The following is a 12,369-nucleotide window of genomic DNA, read 5'->3' as shown; positions in this document are numbered from 1 at the left end:
ACGTGATCATGCACACGCAATCGCGTCTAAAGCGCGAGATCAGGCAAACATGCCCGATGTGGAACCGTGACTCTTAAAGGGGACTCCGTCAAAAGCAGATTGTACGGAGTAAGGGCTTGAATGCAAGGTGGAAATTGCAAAAATCTGTGCCCTAAAATGGGTCTTAGTTAGCTAAGCTCTGTTCATCCAAGGGTCGCCAGAGCCTGCCAGCAGATCTCATCATTAAGGCCAATCACGTGACTGCGTGTTCTGTATATCCACTGTTGTTCCCTCTTTAATAGGAGTGCTGTGATGTTTCCACCTCTTGCTGGTGCTTTCACTTTTTCCATTACGGTCCACATAATATCATCTGCAGTGTGATGGTTCTCGATAAAATGTACTACTAGAGGAGCCGTCCTTTTGCATGTCCTAATGTTGGAACGGTGCTCTCCTATCCGTAGTTTTATTGTTTGAGTCGTCATCCCAATATATTTTTTGTTGCAGGGGCATTGTATGAGGTACACAACATTGGTGGAATTGCAGTTGGTCAGAGTTCTTTGTTCCCAGGGATATTTCCAGCCTATATCTATTACTGTAGTACGTTTTGTATATTTGCAAATGGTGCAGTTTCCACAAGGTGTATGACCCTGAGCTTTAGGTGTATCCCATAGTGTGTTCGTGTCCATAGCGGGCAGTGATTCTTTGTAAGTGTGCACTAAAGAATCTCTTAAGTTTTTTCTCCTCCTTATGGCGAACAGTGGTTCCGGCAGTTGTTTCTCATTCACATTGAGTATGTGCCATGCTTGTCGAATTTCCTTCTTAAGGCGGTTAATGATCGGGGAATGGCTGAATACTGCAGTGATGGTCGTATCATCCCTTGGTCTTTTCTCATGTTGGTTAAGAGTAGTTTCTCTTTGTATGTTCCTTGCCCGTTTTCTTGCCTGTTTGACAATCCTGTACGGATAATTCCTCTCTAGTAAGTTGTTCGAGAGCCTGGTTGCTTGAATGTCATATTCGGCTCCAGAGGTACAATTCCTCCTGAATCGGAGGAACTGCCCAAAGGGTAGATTTTCTTTCAAGGACCTTTGGTGGAAACTATTATAGTCCAGCAAGGAATTCCTATCTGTGGATTTTTGAAAGACCGTTGTTTCTAATGTATTACCTCTCCTGGTGATCGACAAATCGAGAAACGTTGCAGTCGTTTTACTGGCCTCATGGGTGAACTTGAGAAAGGGATTCAATCCGTTAATCCATTCCATGAAGTTATTCAAAGTTGATTCATCCCCACTGAACAGTAGAAAAATATCGTCAATGTATCGTCGCCAGCTGATTATATTGGCGGAAAAAGGATTTGTTTCCGTGTAGATATGGGTTTCTTCAAAGTTGGCCACATACAGGTTGGCCAAAGTTGGTGCGAATGTTGCACCCATGGCAGTTCCTGCAATCTGTTCATAGAAGGTGTCTCCAATAATGAAATAATTTTTTGTTAGCGCTATTTCCGCCAGTTGCATGATTAGCGTAACAGGCATATCCAGAGATTTTGCTCGTAGTATGCTTTCGATGACCCTTAGTGTTTCTTCTTGTGGGATTTTCGAATATAATGACTCTATGTCCATGGTTATAATGTAGATCTCATCGTTATTTAGGACCAACTCGCTTAAATACACTAGAATGGCAGTGGTATCTTTCACATAAGACCGCATTTTGCTGACCTCTTCTTTTAGAAAAAAGTCAGCAAATTGTGAGAGGGGTTCCAAGATTGAGCCAATCCCTGACACAATAGGGCGACCAGGAGTTGGAAGGACGCCTTTATGTATTTTAGGTAATGCGTAAAAGGCCGGGCATCTCGGAAATTTAGGCGCTAGGAAAGCTGCTTCCTTGCTGCTTATGTATCCCTCTGCTTCGGCCTCTTCAATGATCGGATTAATGAGGCTCCTGAGTCTGGTGGTCGGATCACTGCCAAGTCTTTTATATGTAGTCCGGTCATTTATTAATGTGTTCACCATCCTGTCATAATCAGTTCTGTCCATGATAACAATCGCACCCCCCTTATCAGCCGGTTTGATGATAATGTCTTCGTTCTTCTTCAATTCTTTTAGGGCTATATCTTCCTGTCTGGTCATGTTATGGTAAGTACCCAAGTTGTCTTCTGTTTCTATTTTTTCAAGTTTCTTGAGAATAAGTTTCTCGAAGGTCTGGGACTCTACACTTATGCTGTGTGGAGGTGGATAGTATGTAGATTTGTTATGTAGTCCAGTCACATCTCGGGGTCCATTGTTTTTATCCTCCGCAAAAAACTGTTTGAGTCTGATCTTCCTCATCAGTTGTGTAATTTCTATTCTGGTCTGGAACGGATCATGAGGAGAAGTAGGGACGAATGAGAGCCCCTTCTGTAATACATCTAGTTGAATTCGTGTGGGAATGAAAGTGGAGAGATTGACTACCAGGGATTGGTTAGTAGGTATTAAGGGTTGTACTGTGGGGTGCTGTTCTGCTGGTACCATCCTTTCCCTCTGTTCCTGGTGACCCTGGGTGATTGATTCGGCCACCATCCTCTGGCTCTGCCTCGTCCTCTCGGGGCCTGAAAACCCCGGGTGCTGCCACCTCTATTTTGTTGGTTACCAAAGGTGAATTGCCTCCTGTTTTGCTGGCATCTTCGTCTGAGCTTCCACTTGAAAAATTCCAGTTACCCGGTCTTGGTCTATTCCTCTGTTGCCTACCTCTCGTAGGCCCCATATTTGGGACATTAGTATTTTTTTCTTGCTCTTCATAATATACATCTGTCGTGTATGGATATTTCTTCTCATGCGAAAAGGCTGCAATATCTTTCTTGAGTTTAATAACCTTTTTGTTGAGATTGAGGTCCTTGAACTCCTTAATTGTGGCGTCCAGAGTTGCCATGCTTTTTAAATAGTCACCTACAATCATTTTAGTTGTTATTGCATCTTGCTTGGTGATGATTTCATTCATCAATCTTACAGACACCGTTTTGGCTGTATTGATTATTAATATAATCCAGTCTCTGGTGCATTTATTAGAGATGAAACTCCAGTCTTTCCTGAATTGAAGTTCTTCAAGGAAAATTCTGGGTTCTATCCTAATAATGAGGCCGTTGGGCGCTATATGTGCCCGAAGATATTCCGTCATTATGGCCCCATGCAGCTCTGTTCTAATCAGCTTTTTCCGTAGTGCTTCCAATTCGTTCCAGTCATCTCCTTTGGAGGCTATTGCGGCCTGTTGTTCTACACCTAATATTGAGGGGTTCGCTAGGATCCCTTCTATTAGTTCCTCCGCGAAAGCCAAATATGTTGCTTCTGCCATTTTTGTCAATGTCTTGTCGGATTTTTTTAAAAATTAGTACTTGAAACTGTATGCCGCATCTTTTCTTGTCCACAATTTATATTTTAGAGTGACCTACTGGTGCACTAACTCGCGGTTTGTGACGCCGCCAGAAGAATAAGTAACCACAAAAAGGAGTTATAGGGCGGTTCCCTCCTGTTTATGCCAATCGTTTATAACACTCAAAACAACAGAAGGTAAAGTTATTGTAAGTTATTCCTGTAGCTAGATCCCTAGCCAACAAATAAATCTCCCTATCTGTGAATGATCTCAAACCAATAAGAGGGGTCCCTAGTTAGTGCTGCTGGGCCGACTACAAATGGTGTTGAGATCTTCTCCCTGGTCTCTCTAAAACACTTTCCTGGTGTCTAGTATGTGCACACAGGTTGGGGGTCGATTCCTAAATTTTAATGTGTCGCCCCCAATTTGTGTGTCTTATCGTTAAAAAACACAGCAAGTGCTGATCCCAGAGTATCTGGTTGAGAAGCCAGATAACAATGGCGAAAAATTAAAAAAGATTTTTTTGTGTTCAAAAATTGTGTGGAAAGTGAAGATATTAATTCTGGTCTGGGTTATCTTCCAGGCCTTTTCTATGGTCAACCGGTTTCAGCGGGATTCTTGAGTTGCCGCTTTCTTCAGGACGAATACTTCAAGTTGAGGTAAGTTGAGGTATCCTCAACAGTGTCTTCAACACTGTTTAGATGATAGAGGGTGTCCAGGGTTTGGTAGGGTAATTTGCCTGATCTCGCGCTTTAGACGCGATTGCGTGTGCATGATCACGTGATCTGACATTACGGTCACGTGACCACGCACACTGCTACAAAAGCACAACAGACACAGGGAAACTTAGTATTGGATACGACTCGATTCGGGAAGGAACAACTCGGTACCCAGAGGGACAATATCCAGAAGTAAGGACGAAATAAGACCTACCCTGCGAGTATTTTGGCTGCAAAGTGGATACCGCTGAAAAACCAAACAGCTACCCTGGAATTACAACACAGAGGTATGATTCCACTATAGAGGTGGTACTGATAGAAGTACCTTAGAAATCTCCTTTTCGAGAAAAATCTTTTTTAAGTAGAAACTGTTGGTACAAGAGACTGATCATAGTCCCCATTTTTTCTTGTTTTTGTTGTCCATACAGGACTAGGAAGTAATTACCCTACCAAACCCTGGACACCCTCTATCATCTAAACAGTGTTGAAGACACTGTTGAGGATACCTCAACTTGAAGTATTCGTCCTGAAGAAAGCGGCAACTCAAGAATCCCGCTGAAACCGGTTGACCATAGAAAAGGCCTGGAAGATAACCCAGACCCACACTCCCTTTTCAAAAGAAAAACAAAGGGATTGTTGCAAGGAAACTTAATTCGTTATCCATATTATTTATGGTTCAATCTGAACCCTTGGGAGTTATGAAGAATTAATATCTTCACTTTCCACACAATTTTTGAACACAAAAAAATCTTTTTTAATTTTTCGCCATTGTTATCTGGCTTCTCAACCAGATACTCTGGGATCAGCACTTGCTGTGTTTTTTAACGATAAGACACACAAATTGGGGGCGACACATTAAAATTTAGGAATCGACCCCCAACCTGTGTGCACATACTAGACACCAGGAAAGTGTTTTAGAGAGACCAGGGAGAAGATCTCAACACCATTTGTAGTCGGCCCAACAGCACTAACTAGGGACCCCTCTTATTGGTTTGAGATCATTCACAGATAGGGAGATTTATTTGTTGGCTAGGGATCTAGCTACAGGAATAACTTACAATAACTTTACCTTCTGTTGTTTTGAGTGTTATAAACGATTGGCATAAACAGGAGGGAACCGCCCTATAACTCCTTTTTGTGGTTACTTATTCTTCTGGCGGCGTCACAAACCGCGAGTTAGTGCACCAGTAGGTCACTCTAAAATATAAATTGTGGACAAGAAAAGATGCGGCATACAGTTTCAAGTACTAATTTTTAAAAAAATCCGACAAGACATTGACAAAAATGGCAGAAGCAACATATTTGGCTTTCGCGGAGGAACTAATAGAAGGGATCCTAGCGAACTCCTCAATATTAGGTGTAGAACAACAGGCCGCAATAGCCTCCAAAGGAGATGACTGGAATGAATTGGAAGCACTACGGAAAAAGCTGATTAGAACAGAGCTGCATGGGGCCATAATGACGGAATATCTTCGGGCACATATAGCGCCCAACGGCCTCATTATTAGGATAGAACCCAGAATTTTCCTTGAAGAACTTCAATTCAGGAAAGACTGGAGTTTCATCTCTAATAAATGCACCAGAGACTGGATTATATTAATAATCAATACAGCCAAAACGGTGTCTGTAAGATTGATGAATGAAATCATCACCAAGCAAGATGCAATAACAACTAAAATGATTGTAGGTGACTATTTAAAAAGCATGGCAACTCTGGACGCCACAATTAAGGAGTTCAAGGACCTCAATCTCAACAAAAAGGTTATTAAACTCAAGAAAGATATTGCAGCCTTTTCGCATGAGAAGAAATATCCATACACGACAGATGTATATTATGAAGAGCAAGAAAAAAATACTAATGTCCCAAATATGGGGCCTACGAGAGGTAGGCAACAGAGGAATAGACCAAGACCGGGTAACTGGAATTTTTCAAGTGGAAGCTCAGACGAAGATGCCAGCAAAACAGGAGGCAATGTCACCTTTGGTAACCAACAAAATAGAGGTGGCAGCACCCGGGGTTTTCAGGCCCCGAGAGGACGAGGCAGAGCCAGAGGATGGTGGCCGAATCAATCACCCAGGGTCACCAGGAACAGAGGGAAAGGATGGTACCAGCAGAACAGCACCCCACAGTACAACCCTTAATACCTACTAACCAATCCCTGGTAGTCAATCTCTCCACTTTCATTCCCACACGAATTCAACTAGATGTATTACAGAAGGGGCTCTCATTCGTCCCTACTTCTCCTCATGATCCGTTCCAGACCAGAATAGAAATTACACAACTGATGAGGAAGATCAGACTCAAACAGTTTTTTGCGGAGGATAAAAACAATGGACCCCGAGATGTGACTGGACTACATAACAAATCTACATACTATCCACCTCCACACAGCATAAGTGTAGAGTCCCAGACCTTCGAGAAACTTATTCTCAAGAAACTTGAAAAAATAGAAACAGAAGACAACTTGGGTACTTACCATAACATGACCAGACAGGAAGATATAGCCCTAAAAGAATTGAAGAAGAACGAAGACATTATCATCAAACCGGCTGATAAGGGGGGTGCGATTGTTATCATGGACAGAACTGATTATGACAGGATGGTGAACACATTAATAAATGACCGGACTACATATAAAAGACTTGGCAGTGATCCGACCACCAGACTCAGGAGCCTCATTAATCCGATCATTGAAGAGGCCGAAGCAGAGGGATACATAAGCAGCAAGGAAGCAGCTTTCCTAGCGCCTAAATTTCCGAGATGCCCGGCCTTTTACGCATTACCTAAAATACATAAAGGCGTCCTTCCAACTCCTGGTCGCCCTATTGTGTCAGGGATTGGCTCAATCTTGGAACCCCTCTCACAATTTGCTGACTTTTTTCTAAAAGAAGAGGTCAGCAAAATGCAGTCTTATGTGAAAGATACCACTGCCATTCTAGTGTATTTAAGCGAGTTGGTCCTAAATAACGATGAGATCTACATTATAACCATGGACATAGAGTCATTATATTCGAAAATCCCACAAGAAGAAACACTAAGGGTCATCGAAAGCATACTACGAGCAAAATCTCTGGATATGCCTGTTACGCTAATCATGCAACTGGCGAAAATAGCGCTAACAAAAAATTATTTCATTATTGGAGACACCTTCTATGAACAGATTGCAGGAACTGCCATGGGTGCAACATTCGCACCAACTTTGGCCAACCTGTATGTGGCCAACTTTGAAGAAACCCATATCTACACGGAAACAAATCCTTTTTCCGCCAATATAATCAGCTGGCGACGATACATTGACGATATTTTTCTACTGTTCAGTGGGGATGAATCAACTTTGAATAACTTCATGGAATGGATTAACGGATTGAATCCCTTTCTCAAGTTCACCCATGAGGCCAGTAAAACGACTGCAACGTTTCTCGATTTGTCGATCACCAGGAGAGGTAATACATTAGAAACAACGGTCTTTCAAAAATCCACAGATAGGAATTCCTTGCTGGACTATAATAGTTTCCACCAAAGGTCCTTGAAAGAAAATCTACCCTTTGGGCAGTTCCTCCGATTCAGGAGGAATTGTACCTCTGGAGCCGAATATGACATTCAAGCAACCAGGCTCTCGAACAACTTACTAGAGAGGAATTATCCGTACAGGATTGTCAAACAGGCAAGAAAACGGGCAAGGAACATACAAAGAGAAACTACTCTTAACCAACATGAGAAAAGACCAAGGGATGATACGACCATCACTGCAGTATTCAGCCATTCCCCGATCATTAACCGCCTTAAGAAGGAAATTCGACAAGCATGGCACATACTCAATGTGAATGAGAAACAACTGCCGGAACCACTGTTCGCCATAAGGAGGAGAAAAAACTTAAGAGATTCTTTAGTGCACACTTACAAAGAATCACTGCCCGCTATGGACACGAACACACTATGGGATACACCTAAAGCTCAGGGTCATACACCTTGTGGAAACTGCACCATTTGCAAATATACAAAACGTACTACAGTAATAGATATAGGCTGGAAATATCCCTGGGAACAAAGAACTCTGACCAACTGCAATTCCACCAATGTTGTGTACCTCATACAATGCCCCTGCAACAAAAAATATATTGGGATGACGACTCGAACAATAAAACTACGGATAGGAGAGCACCGTTCCAACATTAGGACATGCAAAAGGACGGCTCCTCTAGTAGAACATTTTATCGAGAACCACTGCAGATGATATTATGTGGACCGTAATAGAAAAAGTGAAAGCACCAGCAAGAGGTGGAAACATCACAGCACTCCTATTAAAGAGGGAACAACAGTGGATATACAGAACACGCAGTCACGTGATTGGCCTTAATGATGAGATCTGCTGGCAGGCTCTGGCGACCCTTGGATGAACAGAGCTTAGCTAACTAAGACCCATTTTAGGGCACAGATTTTTGCAATTTCCACCTTGCATTCAAGCCCTTACTCCGTACAATCTGCTTTTGACGGAGTCCCCTTTAAGAGTCACGGTTCCACATCGGGCATGTTTGCCTGATCTCGCGCTTTAGACGCGATTGCGTGTGCATGATCACGTGATCTGACATTACGGTCACGTGACCACGCACACTGCTACAAAAGCACAACAGACACAGGGAAACTTAGTATTGGATACGACTCGATTCGGGAAGGAACAACTCGGTACCCAGAGGGACAATATCCAGAAGTAAGGACGAAATAAGACCTACCCTGCGAGTATTTTGGCTGCAACGTGGATACCGCTGAAAAACCAAACAGCTACCCTGGAATTACAACACAGAGGTATGATTCCACTATAGAGGTGGTACTGATAGAAGTACCTTAGAAATCTCCTTTTCGAGAAAAATCTTTTTTAAGTAGAAACTGTTGGTACAAGAGACTGATCATAGTCCCCATTTTTTCTTGTTTTTGTTGTCCATACAGGACTAGGAAGTAATTACCCTACCAAACCCTGGACACCCTCTATCATCTAAACAGTGTTGAAGACACTGTTGAGGATACCTCAACTTGAAGTATTCGTCCTGAAGAAAGCGGCAACTCAAGAATCCCGCTGAAACCGGTTGACCATAGAAAAGGCCTGGAAGATAACCCAGACCCACACTCCCTTTTCAAAAGAAAAACAAAGGGATTGTTGCAAGGAAACTTAATTCGTTATCCATATTATTTATGGTTCAATCGGAACCCTTGGGAGTTATGAAGAATTAATATCTTCACTTTCCACACAATTTTTGAACACAAAAAAATCTTTTTTAATTTTTCGCCATTGTTATCTGGCTTCTCAACCAGATACTCTGGGATCAGCACTTGCTGTGCTTTGTATTATCGTACCTAGGGGGACATGCAGCAGACTGGCCGGTTCCTTTGGTGAATAGGGATGACCCATTACTGCATAATTTTGCAGGCTTCCAACATGAATTAGAAAAACTCTTAGCTCGTTGCACACAGGGACAGGCTTTAGACGACAAACTCTTATCTCTCAGACAAGGAAGTCAAGATCTCCTGGCTTATGTAGCTACGTTCAATCTCCTAGTGGCAGAGGCGAATTGGCCAGAAGAAAAACAAACCACGTTGTTTTATGGAGGCCTGCGAGGGGAGCTTAAGGACATGTTAACACAGGTAGTAAATCCTCCAAACAACTGTGCAGATTACATAGATTTAACCATCCAGCTTTTCATCAACTACAAAACCAAAAAACTGATTGCGCCCATCCTGAAAATAGAGCATTTTATGTGCGACCTACGGAAATGTCTGCACGTCAATCCACTGAAACACATACCGAGCCCATCCAATTGGGCGTAGTTCGGGTTCCACTGACAAAGGCAGAGTGAGACAGAAGGCGTCAAAAACAGCTATGTCTATACTGTGGGCAATCTGGTCACTACCTTTGTAGTTGCTCTGCCAAACCCTCGCGGAAGACAGTTGGAGCAATGGATGGGGGTAAAGAGGCAGCCAAATCGGAAAACTCCAACGGCCGGTAGATCTAGAGGTCGACCTGTTGAGCGTGGAAAAACCTCATTTGACTTCACATTTTGCTACCCCAGTAGTCATCAGCGGTCCAGAAGATCCTTCCAGGATGCATGCAGTTAAAGCCTTCATTGATAGTGGGGCCGTAGGTAACTACATGGACTTGGGAATTGCTGGCAGGATGGGGTTACCAGTATGCTCCAAGACCACTGCGGATAACGTAACCAGAGTGGATGGCACGCAGCTACTCTCTGGTCCAGTTACTCAACGCACAGCAGAGGTTATGTTGATATGCCGAGATGGTCATAGGGAGGAAATCACTTTTGATCTCATCACCGCTCCACAGTTCCAGTTGATACTCAGCATGCCTTGGTTGGAGACACATAACCCACTGATAGACTGGCGTACCAGACATTGGGCCTCATTACACGAATGGCGGTGAACCATGGCGCTATTAGCGCCATGGTTCATACCAGTAAAATACTGGCACCGCCTTGGTGGAAAGGGGAATTACCACCCTATTCCAAGGTTGGCGGGGCGGCAATTCCCCCTTCTACCATTGCCCTTCCCCATTCCCATTTTTGCCCCATAGGGCTCTATGGGAATGGGGAAGGCGCTAATTACGGTACCGCAAATTGCGGTACCATAATTAGCTCCACTGGTCCCTTTGCAGGTCGGGTCCCCACCCCGCAAAGGACCTCGTAGTAAGGCAGTAAGGATTTACCGGTACCAGTAAAATACCGGTACCGGTAAACCCTTACCGCCATCCGTGTAATGAGGCCCATTGACCTTCTCGAGCGATGCAATCGCTGTTATGCCAAAGACCAAGTTCCAGTACACCAGCTACTTGAAGTCAGCGTTAGGCAGAATCCTATGCAGTTCCCTTAGGGAGCACAACAGAAGATTAGGACTACAGGTATATGCATAAATACCCTTTGGTATCAGCCTGTACCACACAGATGTAGTTGGTAGCTGTGGCTGAGCAGTCAGACTTATCTCAAGAGGGAGATGAACGGTATTCAGGGTTTACACAATAGGACTACAGTACTATGGAACAAGGAACCACTGACCAAAGCTTTGTATCAAAAAGAATATATATTTATTTTACACACTCTTAAGTTCAACACACAAATCACTATCCTTAAAGCAAGCTAAAACAGTCAAGAGAAGTATACACAACTCCCTGTTTAATTTGTAGACAAGTTTGAGCAAGAGTCAAAACTGAACAAAACGGCACAGTGTAAACCAAGCAGAAATGGCACTCTAACTATTTCTCAAAAGGGAGGGAAAGGACAAGTTATACAGATTCAGACTTTAAAACACACCAGCAACACTTCCCAAATGGAATGTGAACAAGTTAGGCAAGGCAGTACTTTTAGCATACAAAATACTTGGAGAAAACCGAGCAAAGTGGAACTTCATAATATTTAAAAAGGGAAGGAAAGGTGGTTATAAGAGTTTTAGGTGCACCAACACATTTCTTGATGAAAAGCAATCTAGAGAAGGCAGTTTTAACATATTTAGCCAGAGTCAATAGGCCTGTACCAGAGACAGTGGTACAAGGCAAAAGTGCCCAGGATCAAATGGTTCTAGTGGCTGCAGTCAAGTCTTTGGTTAACGATTTGAAAAGACGGTTGCAGAAGGTAAAAGACAATGTTAGATGATAGGGGCGGCCAACCCAGAAGGTAAATAAAGGTAAGTAGAGGCCTGGTGGAACAATGTACCTTTAAAGTGGAAGAGGCTCCTGTGTTGGCAGTGGTTCCTGGCAGTTCTTGCAGTCCGGGTGATCCAGCAGAGGAAGAGAGGCTCTCGTCATGGAGGAAGGTTCGAGTCACTGCACTGCCCAGGGAAGAAGCCAGCTGTGGTGCTGCCAAAATGAAATAAAAGGTACGCTCCCTTAAATCGCGGTCGTGGTGGACGGGTGCCTGGCTATCTGGTATCCTAGTGTGGGGCACTGGCGATTCGACCAAGGCAGGTCCTGGAAGGCGATTGGTGAACTGGTTGGCCCCACCAGCTCAAGGGAAGAAGTCTCTTGCAGGTGAAGCTCTTCTCGAGTCGTTGGAGAAAAGTGGTAAGGATCTTTAGCAGGGCTTCACTGGTGGTTCAGTCATTGCTCTTCGGGTTGCTTAGTTTCAGTGGTGAAGTCTTGCTCTCCAGTCCTCAGAGCCCTGCTTTTATGCAGAAAGACCCCCATTCATACAGCCTAGCTGTCACTCATGCAGTGGGGTGGCTATCCTGGCGGGATAACCCTCAGCCTATCAGGGCAGAGTGTTACTTGGGTTGCCAAGGTAACCCTGTCCAGGGTGCCTATTCCCCCTCCCACACATCCTGTCTACCCCAGACTCA

This window comes from Ambystoma mexicanum, chromosome 4p (genome assembly GCF_040938575.1).
Source record: "Ambystoma mexicanum isolate Mex_15411 chromosome 4p, UKY_AmexF1_1, whole genome shotgun sequence".
NCBI lineage: Eukaryota > Metazoa > Chordata > Amphibia > Caudata > Ambystomatidae > Ambystoma > Ambystoma mexicanum.
Note: the sequence above shows the minus strand (reverse complement) of the source record.